A 12,957-nucleotide genomic window follows, 5' to 3' on the forward strand; every position below is an offset into this window, starting at 1 on the left:
AAACCCACGTGATGCAGAGCAGCCCACGTGATGAAGTGGAGGTGAGCGTTGCTAGGGTCCGTTTCTCGAATGGGAACTAGACAACTACCCTTTACGAAAAGCCCATGTCCAGTTTCCAGGCAGCGTCAGGTGAGTGCATGGGATCCAGCTCTTGTAGTGAATTTTAGCATCCATCAACTTAGACGTTCTCACCCCTTTGTTGTTATATTGTTACTAGGAGCCCTTTTGCAACCTCTAGGAATGCACGTTGAAGGTGTAATTCCATGTATTGTACTTATCACTTGTTGAAATTAAATATTGTAAGTACGTGATTTTCTAAACATCTGGTTTTGAAATTACACGGGGCAGCCTGTTGTTGGCATTATAGACACAATAGCTGCTCCGAAGCTCATTTACTGTAGGGTTCAGGCTCTGCAATGCTCGCAGACACAGTAACTGCTGTGCAGCTACCACACAGACCGTGCTCTGGTGTAACTTACTATATATATATATATATATATTACCTGTGCCTGATAATGCTCGCAGACAGTAACTGCTGTGCAGCTGCTACTCAGACCCTGCTCTGGTGTAAGTGACTATATATATAACACCTGCGCTGGCTAATGCTCAAAGACGCAGTAACTGCTGTGCAGCTACTACACACACCCTGCTCTGGTGTACGTGTCTACATATATAAGCCCGCAGAGGCAGTAACCGATGTGCAGCTACTACACAGACCCTGCTCTGGTGTAAGTGACTATATATATATATATATATATAATACCTGCACTGGCTAATGCTCAAAGACGCAGTAATTGCTGTGTAGCTACTACACAGACCCTGCTCTGATGTGATTATATATATTGCACCGGCTAATGCGTGCAGAGAAAGTAACTGCTTTGCAGCTGCTACACAGATCCTGCTCTGGTGTAAGTGACTACATATATAATAATACCTGCACAGACTAATGCCTGCAGACGCAGTAACTGTTGTGCAGTTACTACACACACCCTGCTCTGGTGTAAGTGTCTACATATATAAGCCCGCAGAGGCAGTAACCGATGTGCAGCTACTACACAGACCCTGCTCTGGTGTAAGTGTCTGTCACAAAGTGTGTAGGGGTGATGGAGTTCTTTCTGTGAATTGTTTGCCGATTCTGTGGTGTAGTAGTTTTTTATTTTTTTTTAAATTGTATTATTTATTTGCTTTGAGGACTGTTGCTTTGTACAGTTTGAGTTGTCTTTGGTATTTTATTTAGTCTTGTCTGGTGTATTGTTCTCTCCATTTTGCATTTTCTTTTTTTTTTTGGGGCGTTTTTTCAGTTCTTCTGTGAACCATTTTGCTGCCAGTTTTTTGGTGTTGCTTTGAATGTTTTAGCTGGTGCTAATTGGTTAATGGCCTTGGTGATCCAATTGTTGAGTGTGTCTTCTGTTGTATCTATATTTGTATCGGTGGGATCTCTTTCACCTAGGTTGTTGTGGTGGCTTGATAGCATTGTGGCCTCGTCCGCTAGTTTTGTTGCAAAGTTGGGGTTGTAAGAAAATGGTTTGTAGATCAGTAGGAATACTATGTTAGATTGGTTGTTGAGTTCTATTTTGATTTGGAGGGATTCATAGTCTTCCGCGTTGGTTGTGATGATTCGAGATGCTCAGGCGTGTTTTTTGTGTATAATTGCGATTCTACCTCCTCTTCGGTTTTCTCTGTTGGCGTGTATTAATTTATAATTGTTGTGTATTGCTTCGTTCGCGATGGCTTTGTAGTTATCTGATAGCCAGGTTTCAGTAAGGAAGAGCACGTCTGTGCCTCCTTCGCTTCGGAGGTCATTGATTTCTGTTGAGTGGTTTGCCATGGATCTAATGTTGAGGAGGCTGCAGTGTAGTTTGCTGGATTTACCTTTTGTGTTGTTGTTAGTATTGTTTGTTCTGACCGGTGTATTGTTGGTTGGGTTTCCGTTCGAGGTGGGTTTTTCCCGGTTGAGTCTTTTGGGTGGGGTGGTTCTTTGTTGGTCAGTCTCTTTGTCGAGTAGACCGATAAGGTTTATGGTGGGGTTGGTTTGTTTCCCGGTGGTAAATAGGGTAGCTACCCCTCTGTTGTTCCAACCTTGGTGATATAGGGGGTGTAGAGTGAGTGTGATGGTTTCCAATTTGTTTGTTCTGGTTGGGGTATTGTCCATGGTGGAGACCGGGTTGTGATGGTTTATTAGTTGTCATCTGTTTGTGTCCTGGTTGGGTCTGTATTTGTGAAGTTTGGTGGCTGTCGGTTCGTTGTTGCTGTGCTGTTTTTGTTTACCACGTTGTCGTATATGGACAGGTAGTGAGCATTGTAGTCTCTCTTTGCTCTGTTATTTGTTTCTTTGCTCTGTTATTTGTATGTCTCCTTGGGCCATCTCAGATGTTTGTCAAGTTTTTTGGGGTTGTGGGATCATGCTGGTCCGTGCGTTTGCGAGTGGTTTGGGATTTCTTATTATTTCTGTTGTCTTTTCTGACTTCTTTGTCTTTCTTGTGACGAGGCATGATGCGTGGGTTGTGTTCCTTAGTGGGCGTCCTCTTTCGATTGGTGTTTTTCATGGTCTTTTGGGTTTAGTCTTTGCTGTTAGTGGTTTCTTGTTGCTTGTATTTGGTAGGTTGTGGGTAGTTGAGACCTCGGTTGATGGGACTTTGTGGTTCTGTTTGTTTATTGCTTCTTTCTTTTTTGGATCCATTTCTTTTGGTTTTTTTTTTATCCTGGAGGTACTTTTTGTTATGGTTGTTGATTATTGGATTTTGCGCAAAGCACACATGAATAATGTGTGAAGGAGTTCATGTGAATACTGCCATATATTGGTGCAGTGATGTTGAGGAGAATTCTAATTTCTGTGCTAATTCCCTTCAACTTTAGAGACCCCCAGCTCTTTTTCTGGACTGTAGGACCTTTTCATTTTAACCCTGGAGTGAGTGAGACCCTTTTCCCACTTCCTCATGTGTTTTGACCTTTTGGATTATGTGTTCACTGTTTTTGGAGTCGGACAAACTCCATATGCATCTACTTTTTGTATGGGGACACACAGCACCTTCAGTGCAGTGTCACTGAGAAATCCTTTAGATTTCTCATAAGGTTTAAAATACCTTTTTCTTGTGTAAACTACTGTTCCCAAGAATAGTAAAGTGAAATTGACTTTACTTACATTTTCTCTTTGTGGCTCCAGCACACACCATCTTAAGTGGAGTGCTGGGGGGTTACCTAGTAGCACCTTATCCTACATTCTCATGTAACATTTGTATGTTACCCTGCCTACTTTTAAATGGCTAGTGGCAGTGGTTTAATTTTTCCTACCATTGTGCTTTTCTACAGCAGGCTGAACCCTCAGCTGCAGTATAGCACCCAGGGGTGACCATTTTATAAAAATGGCCCCTGTTTTCTTTTTTGCAATTTTCTGTTTGTGAGGTCTTTCTTGGGTTTTACTCTGTGCGTCGAACAGATTGGAGCCCTTTGTTTGTCTTGCCTTTGGCGCACTTCAGCCCTCAGGCCAGCCTCTGTTTCCAATGTGTCTGGAAGGACAGGATGTGAGTGAGGGTCCCGAAACTCCCCTGTCCTTTTGTCTCTAGGAATTCCTAAATGCAACCAGTCCAGAATGGCTGGCTGGCTGGCTGTCCTTTCAGGACAGCGACCCTGATGTGTCATTGACAGCATAGGCTGTGCATGAATGGGAGAAATCTGCTTAAAAAGTGAGGGTTTTGGGACTAGAGGCAGAGTCGACCACTGGGAGAAACACCCAACGAAGCTTGCTGTATCCTCCTGGACCTTTGAGTTGCCTGGTGAAGCCCTGCTGCTGTGCTGAAACTCCCTTTTCAGACAGAGAAGCTTCGGAATGGACAACTTCTCCCCATGGGTTAGTGGGACCAACTAACCCAGAGACAAGCTCCACTGGACCATCTTCCCTGTCTGGCTGTACTTCTTCATTGCTGCAAGAACCAAGTGCCATGGGTCGAGTAATCCGTAGTCGAGTGAAATGTCTGCAATCCGGCTAGAAGCTCCAGGAGTCTCCTATGAACGCTCCAGAAGCAGGACGACCAGAGCTAGTGTCCCCTCACCAGACCCAAAGAGTGAAGGAAGCCCAACCGGTACCAGAGATCAGCAACATTGCTGTTTACTAAGCGCTGAAACCGAAGAGCCCGTAGCTGCCAATGTCCTCCCAAGTACCACCGCAGGAGCCCTATAGATGTCCTCCCTCTTGTCTCCACAACTGAGGCTCAGGAACACAGGGTCTGTAACACTGTAGCAGGACAGGAGCCAGCTGGACCACTCTTCTTCAAACCAGTGGTACTGTTTAGACTTAGGGTACTTACCTCACTGTCTTGTAGCCTTGCTTTTCTCAGTTGGGAATTGCAGTGGCTTACTTTTAAGAGTTCATTCCAACTCTGTTTTCACAGCTTGTGACCCTACAAGTGATTTTCTAACAAACTCTCTAACTTTGGGCAAGCCTTTGGATTCTAAGAAGTACCGCCGCTCCAAAGACTGTTTCAAATTGATTTTGGCTGTCCTGGCTCCCTGCAGACTCTTCTAGCCCACTGACTTTGATATGGTTTGTCCCTCATAGGTAGTAACTTGTTTTAGACTGTTACTGCTGGGAAAGGCTTGTCTAGATTTCATTGGAAGATTTAGTTGTCCTCACATATACTGTGAACCTGTTTATTTTTATTTTCTTTATTTTTTGTTATTACTTGTGTATAATCACATTTTTACAAGGAAGAACTATTTGTTGTGATTCTCTATAGACGGAGAGTTGCATGCGCTTGACGTTCGTCAGATCACATATTCAGCGTGAGAGTTGATTTTTTTTTTTTAAGTGATGTCAAATAGTTTTGCTGCAGTATTAGTCCATTTGATGTTTTCTCCGGACAGTAATCTGTTCCACCAGACATCATCTTCGAAGATCGAGGAGTCCATCTGAAGGAGTGACAAGTAGGCTGCCCTTTCCAGATTCAGCGCTGGGCAGTGCATCAGCAAGTGTCTTAGATTTTCAGACTCGTCTGGTGTAGCACATAAGCTACATTCCTTAGACCCAAACTGAAGTCTGATGGAGAGAATTTCACTCATAGGAAGTAGATTCAAGTGTGCTCTTAAAAAGATCTTCATGAGGCCTTTGTCTGGGAATTTGATAGAGTATGGCAATGGAACGTTGAGCTTGTTGAAGCTGGGCGGCAGATGCTTTGTTAATTTGTTCGCCTGGGCTTTATCAACTGTGTTGATCCAGTCCTGTAGTTCCATTTTATATTTTATTCTCTGGGGGCTCCTTACAAGGTCATCTTTCGGTGCATGCCAATTCTTCTAATTTTGCTTGCTGTTTCTTGGCCCAGGTGTTTAGAATATTGGTGTGCCCGATGGTAAGCTCTGTTGCAATGATCTTGTAGATTGAGTGTGTGTCCGGAAGAAGAGTTTTTCTAAAGAGTTGCATAGCACTCTGTTCAATTGTTGATAGTAAGGACAACAGACCCAGGTCACGCCTGATGCTTGCGATTAGGACTGAGTTTGGAAGACCACTTTGCCTTTGTAGAATTGGATAACCGGAACCAATGAGAATTTCCCATATTGTTTGTCAATTGATCTCATCTGAGCCGCAAGGTTCCTAGTTTTTCCCCACAAAGACTTCTGCATTGTTGACTCATGCGCTGAGCTATCGATTGTTACGCCCAGGTATTTGAAATGGGTGACCACTTCGATCTTGGTGTTTTCCAGATACCATCCTCTGTTGCGTCTACTGTTAGAATGACCTTTTTCGAGGATCATGATTTTGGTTTTTAGTTTGTTAATTTCTAGGTTGTTTGTACCCATGTACTGCACCAGGTTTGTGAGTTGTCGCTGTAAGCCAACTTCAGTCTGGTCTAACAAGATTAGATCATCAGCGTAAAGTAAACGGGACACATTGGTGTTTCCTATTTTTGGAGGGAAAGCTCGAATTAATGGTTCTGTATCCTTGAAGTCGCCAAAGAAGCTGATGAAGAGGGCTGGGGCTAACGGGCAGCCCTGTTTAACCCCGCGTTCTGATGGAATCTCTTTTGACAACAGGCCTTGGTTGTTCAGTCGCACCCGAAGTTTGGTTGCGGTATGAAGTGCCATAATTGGGTCTAATATTTTGCTCGGGCACTTCCAGTTTTTCAGTTTAGACCAAAGAATACGCCTGGCCACTCTGTCAAAGGCCTGTGAAAGGTCTATGAAGGCCAAAAACACTGTTGGGGCCCCCTGCTTGACTTTAGATTTAGATTCAACATCAGGATGTTTACAGATGTTCCACCGTTTTTTAAGAAGCCCATCTGGAATGGATCATTTGCTTGCAATGATTTTACCCAGGATTGGAAATGCTTGAGTAGTGGTGTTGCAAAGATTTTTCCAATGATGTCCAATAATGCTATTGGCCGATAGTTCATTGGCTCTTCTCTGTTGCCACGTTTGAACAGTGGGACTATTACTGAATGGGACCAAGAAATCAGGATTGCTTTTGATGAACTGCAGTGCTGGAATAAGATACTGATAAATATTGTCCATTCGTCCAGGTTTTGCTTGAGGTCAATGTTGGAAAGACCATCTGGACCTGGGGCTCTGGAGGATTTTAGACGTTTAATAACTTCCCTGACGTCGTCCTCTGCGGCTAAGTTGATCCACGGGCTGCTGCTCTTGTGTGTTGGTGGTGGAGTCTGAGCCAGGTGGACTGTGAATAACTTTTCAAAAAAGTTAATCCAGTTTTCTTCAGTGACCGAGTTGGCCAATTGGTTTTCTTGCATCTTGCCTGTATTCTTGATGAGTGCCCAAAAGTCACTAGATTTTTTGGTGCTTAGTGTTCTCAACATGATCTTGCGTCATTTTGATACATTGATTTGTAGCTGTTTACTTCAAGTTGCCATTTTAGCCAGGAGGGTTCAGAATTCTAGATTTTTGCTTTTCTTTTCGCTTGCCTCAGGCCCTTTCTTCTTTCCACCAGAGTTCAATCATACTCATGATTATGCTTTCTACCTGTTGCTTTGCTTCCCTTTGGTTCCACCTTGTATTTTAATAGAAAAGGGAGGTAGACTGGTCGTTCTATTTCTTTCGGTTTGTTTATGATGTTTCTTTCATATTTGTCTGTGATGGTCCTGATGTTGGCAGCGGTCAGGCGGAGTCTGGTTTGCTGGTTGTTTGACTCCAATGATGGAAGAAATAGTTTGCCCTCTGGATGTGCCGACGTCCACGTCATAGAGAGCAGGTTATGATCGCTTTCTGTGGTCCGGGTTACTTCAAAAGATTCAATAAGTTACAGTAGGCTATGTGATACAAAAAGATAGTCAAGAGTTGCCTTGGAGTTTTCGCACTTCCACGTTGTTGGGCTGATCTTTTCCCAGGGTTTCAGCCATGCCACGTTGTGGAAGTTGCGTGAGTTCATCAAGGACATCCATGCGGTTCCTCTTTCTTCCGTCGAGAATTTATGATTAGATTTAGGCAGATCAGTGTTTCTGGGATCACATTTTGCATTCAGATCTCCACAAATGATTATATGAGTTGTGTTCTGATCCACTCGTATATTATCAATGGCGTCTGCTACTTGGTTGCAGAAGATTGTAGTTGAAGTTTTCTGGGGATTCCAATACAGATTTATGATGGCTAGTTGGGACGTACGTGATGTTCTAGTCCTTGTGTCCTGGTGCGTCCAAGTGGTTAGGTTTGCAAGCATCCCATATAGTTTTTTAGAAACCCTTATACCAGAGCCAAGCCGTGTTGCGAGAAGGAGGCCTGAGGACGGGCATCCAAATATGCCCCTTGTGGCCGCAGAAAGTTTGATCGTGGGTTTCTCTGTTAGCCAGGTTTCCTGGAGGCATAAGATATCGTGCCCCACTCCCGGTCCTGGTTGCTTGGGTTGGTAAGGTGCGTGTGGCCTTGAGTGTTCCATGAGGCCATTGACAGAGTATTTTTCACAGTTTCTTCTTGGTCTGGTGGTAGTGGGGCCGAAGTCCAGTTCGACACCAATTGTGGTTGCTATCTGCGAGACTTCCCTTTTGCCACTGCCTTTAGCCGTTGCCATGGTCCTTTCAGAGATCTGGTTTCTCTTTGCTCATCGGGTTTTGCCCTGGTTTGGGAGATGTGACCATTTGAATTTCCTATTGATGGTACATCGTCTAGCGAACTGGAATGATGGTCTGTTTTGTCAGATCCTTGTGTGACAAGCCTTGATGAAGCCTTCACCCGAGTGTTGTTGCTATTGGAAGAGAAGCGCCTTTCTGAATGAACCATGTAAGGTCTTGGGTGATGGGACGGAATCCTTTCTGCCATGTCTATTATTGTAGAGGTCTTGGGTTTTGGAGATATAATGGGTTTTATGGGCCCACCCTTCTTCTTGACGTCCTTTTCGTGATTCGGTCTGAGGGTTTCCGAGTTCCGTTAATAAAAAGCCAGCTTGCTTAAGATCGTTGTAGGCTTCCACAGGGATTACTTGGAGGGCCCGAGATTTTATGTGGAGAAATGCCTTAGCTTTTTAATCCCTTTTGCTCAATCAAGCAAAAGTCTTTTTTAGTCTTGTTTTTAGTGATCTCAAAGACTCGATTTTGTTCAGAGTTTTCAGCACCATTTTTCTGTTTAGTATCATGTAGGCAGATCTGCTTGATACTTGTTCCAGTTTGAAGACTCATGTCCCCGTAGGGGTTTCTTCAGTGCTAATAGAGTGGTCTGTATGCTGTTTGTCCGTTAGTTTTTCATCTGGCAGGTTATGCCACAGCCTTTTGGATGGCACTTCGTCGTAAGTGGAGGGACTGCCTATACATGGCGATTCTTCTTCATGGATCGATGTCCTCTGGGCGTGTTTTTTTCTTGATAATTTTCTGTCACTTTCTGGTGGGTGACCCCGACAAGCAGCTGAGTTTTTTTCACAGCTGGGGACACCTGAGTCTCTGTGTGAGTGTCGTTGCTGACGGCCATGGTTGTCTTCGGGCTACTCTGAGCCTGGGCGCTGCTAGAAGATTCATCTGAGTGTAAATGTTGCGATAAGTCCATCAGGCTACTTGATGCCCGAAATTCAGCTACTGATCGAGGTGATTTACTGAGGTCAATAAACACTGGTGCCTCTTCTGGTTTGTTTACTTGCAGTTATTTTTGGGCAATATTGATTCCTCTTTGTCATCCTGTTTGTTTGGACCTGCAGGCTTTACTTTAGCGGTGGCTGTTTGCTTTGCGCCTGCCAGCTGTAAGACTAGGTTTTGTTTATTTACGTGACTAGACCCTGCATTCTTTTTCGTGGGGCTAGTGGATGTTGTAATGACCTTGCGCTGTTGGTGACTAATTTGTTAAAGATTGGAGCCACGCTGCCTCGGGTAATAGTTTCATCAGTCCGGGAAGCCTTCTCTGATTTCATTATTTGGACTTGAATAAATAGTTTGGGTGGCGTCGCTCTGTTTTAGTTCTAAGCCAGCCAGCTTTGCTTCCCAATTGGCCTGGACGATACCCTGTTTTGCTTCTGCTGCTGTTATGTACCCCTCCATAAAGATGAGTTTAGACTGGATTGTTGCTAGGATCGATGTGTTGTCTTTTGTGGCATTGTTAATGGCTTCATATAATTTACAGAAGGGTGTCAGAGCTATGGTGATAGCTGACATGTTTGTTGTCATGTCAGGCTTCTTTTTGGGCGACCCTTTATGGGGATCACCTGAAAGGTCCCTATATTGTCTGTTTTCACTGCAGCATCTCTGAGGTCCATTGTTGAATCGGGAAAGACAGATGAAGTTTCCACTGGGGGTGCCTTCTGTTGAACTGCCTTTGATCTTGTTGGCGTCAAGGGCTGTTGGTTGCTGCTTGAGCTCACATTGGCTAGATGGAGTGTCAATGATTTGCTGCCTCGGTGGTCTTTGTAAATGGATGTTTGCCCACGGTTGGGGGCTCATTAAATGCTCCGCAATGATCTCTTGACGTTGCTGTTCCACGATTTGTTGTATTGGAGTGGCCATTGGTTTGCTGATTTGCTCTCCGAGAGACCGTGTTGCTTCTTCGATAGCTTCAACATTTGTGATATCAGAAGACAATGTTGACATTTTTGGCTTGATCAACTGATCTTGAGTTTCTGGTTGCATGAGCTTGGGTATCTGTTCAGGACCTGGCGAGACACTTGCTGGCAAGACGCATGGTGTTGTGTTGGATGGTTGGATAGGAACTGGTGTGGGAGGTGTAATGTTTTTTTTAATTTTATTTTTTAACAACTTTATTTATATTTGCTCACAGGTTATGCACATACATGAGCAACCTCCGGTTATACAAGCATACAACATATACAGTTCAGTTTCTTCCTACATTCAGGTTTTCTGATTTGTTTAGGTCTGCCAAATATTGCTTATATCATGACCATATGTTTCTGGGTCTGTGTGGCGTGACCGAGTCGATATATAGTTCTTCAGTATCGTTAATCCACACCATATCTCTGTTCCAGTCTTCTATTGTAGGGGGTTGCACATTTTTCCATCTCATTAATATGACCCTTTTGGCTATTAGCAGACCCAGGTCCAGAAGTTTTCGCAACGTCGGATTCATCTTCCCTTCTGCTCCCAACATGCAGATCTGCGGTGTCCATACCACCGGTTGGTCTGCCATCTTGTCAAGAGCCCCGCAAACCTCTGACCAATAGTGTCTCAGTTTGGTGCAGTCCCACAGCATATGAAATATATTAGCATTTTCAGAATTACATCTCGGACAGGCACCATCCAACCTGGGATATATTTGCTTAAGCTTTGATGGCGTGTAGTGTGTCCTATGTACTATTTTATAATGGATCAATTTAAACCTCGAGTTGCAAGATATCCCTTTAGTCAGTGCGCAGATCCGAGACCATTCTTGATCTTCTATCGGTTGCCCCAGGTCCTTTTTCCACCTACCCAGAGCTGTGTGGGTTACCGCAGGGCGTGTTTGTATTATAGTCTTGTAAAGTGTAGAGGCAGTAATCTTCTGGGTTCCCCCTGTGAATATGTAGCCTAGTGCCATGTTTATTTCTGGTTCGTCCAGGAATGTTGGGTAGATTCGTTGTGCGAGGGCCGCAACCCTATGATATTGTTGTTTATGCGTGTTTGTATTACCCAGCATGACTTTAATGTCCTCCCATTGTAGGAAGTGTTGTTCTGGGAGTAGCTGACCCCACTGTGTGATACCTTTAGCGCTCCAATGCCTTGCTATTTCACTTTCAATGCTGAATGGTGTGTGTAGGTACCCCCTTTTTGGCATGCTCGGATGATCTAGTTTACTGGCGCCGAATATGTCAGCAATTAGGATTTGTCGTATTGTATTGTTTCGGGGTGGGTCTAGTCATCCTCTGCAGCGCCTCTATCGCCTCCTGCTCTTGTGGTGAGGGGGATGTGGTGGCAGGGTTAAGAAAGCATGTGGCCCATCTAGCCGCTTGTTGTGCCTGCGCCGCCAAGTAATAAAGTTCCATGTCTGGCGCCATCAGCCCTCCCCTGGGATATGTATATGTCAGAACTCTCCAGCTTAGTCTAGGATGTCCGCCCCAAACAAAAGCAATGCAGGCGCTGTTAATTTTGGAAAACACACTGGAACTGTGCTAAAGAGATAGAAAAGTTTCGGTAGTATCACCATTTTGATTAAAGCTATCCGCTCCGCCAATGATATTGGGAGCACATTCCATCGTTTCATCTTAGCACACAGGGTTTCCGCTAGTGTTGTGTAGTTCAATGCGCGGGATAATTCGGCTGTTCTGCCTATGTGGGCACCCAAATACACGATGTGCATCGGACTCCATATAAGCCCATGAAGGTTACGGGGCTGTGATGTGGCGTCCGTGAGTGGAAATATTTCTGATTTATGGGGGTTGAGGCGCAATTCTGAGTATTCACCAAACTTCCCCACCTCCGCCAGGACCTTGCCGAGTGTACAATCTGGGTTTTTTAAATATAATAGAATATCATCTGCATACAGCGTTATAATTTGCAGCTTGCCCTCGAGCCATATCCGAATGAGCTGTAGCGAGATCTGAGGATGTCTGCTAATGGTTCTATAACTAAGGCAAAGAGCAAGGGGAGAGTGAGAACCTTGTCTGGTGCCACCCAGCAGTTCAAGTATGTATGTGAGGGTTCCATTTACTTTAATCCTCGCGTGTGGCCGCGTATATAGTATCTGAATCCACTTTATGAATTTTGGGCCGAACCCACAGTTTCGTAGCACTCCAAAAAGAAATGGCCACGAGACTGTGTCAAATGCTTTCCTCATATCTAGGGAGACCGCTATCCCTTGGGTTGTGGGAGGTATGGAGGTCATTATCTGATGACATTGTCTAATATTTGTGGCTGTAGACCTGCCCATTATAAACCCAGCCTGATCTTCATGCACCATATATGGCATATATGGTGTGAGTCTTGTTGCTAGTATTTTTGCCAGGATCTTGGCATCAGTGTTTATTAATGATAATGGGCGGTACGATCCACATTCTCCAGGGGGTTTGCCTGGCTTAAGTAAAAGTGTAATTATTGCTTCCCTGGTGGTTTCAGGGAGTTCTCCTATGTCTAGAGCTTCCCTCCAAACGGCATGTAATCTGGGTGCCAAGATTTGACTAAATTCTTTATAGAATTTGGCTCCCAGCCCATCTGCGCCCGGAGCTTTCCCATTGGGGAGAGCTTTTATTGCTTCATATATTTCAGCCTCAGTAATAGGTGCTTCTAGTAATTCCCTGGTCGATTCTGCAGTAAGCGTTGTTGGTATCTGGGAGAGGTATTGCTCTATCTAGATGTCCGTGATTACCCTGGGGGGAATATAAGTCCTTATAGAACTTGTAAAATGTTCTTTCACTTCATTCTGGTTTGTGGACTTTTTACCGTCCTCTATTTGTATGCAGGGTATACTTGTGGGTCCACTTTCTCCACGGACTGCTCTGGCTAGTAGTTTCCCAGGACGCTCCCCCTCTCCATATCTACGCGCCGCTATGGGTCTATCAAAATATCTTATCTCTTGGTCTGCCGCTTCTCGATACTCCTCTAATTTGGTCTTAAT

The 12,957-nt window shown here is 44.4% G+C and overlaps 1 protein-coding gene across 9 annotated transcripts in view; it reads left to right on the forward strand.

Annotated features, from left to right (window-relative positions):
* Positions 1–18: 18 nt before the first annotated feature.
* SUPT20H (SPT20 homolog, SAGA complex component) overlaps positions 19–12,957 on the forward strand; it is a 759,353-nt gene continuing 746,414 nt past the window's right edge. For all 9 annotated transcript variants that reach the window (XM_069640776.1, XM_069640779.1, XM_069640782.1 and 6 more), the window contains exon 1: positions 19–129. The gene's annotated coding sequence lies outside the window, so the exon portion shown is untranslated. The remainder of the gene's footprint in view (positions 130–12,957) is intronic.

Source organism: Ambystoma mexicanum, chromosome 7q (genome assembly GCF_040938575.1).
Source record: "Ambystoma mexicanum isolate Mex_15411 chromosome 7q, UKY_AmexF1_1, whole genome shotgun sequence".
NCBI classification, from domain to species: domain Eukaryota; kingdom Metazoa; phylum Chordata; class Amphibia; order Caudata; family Ambystomatidae; genus Ambystoma; species Ambystoma mexicanum.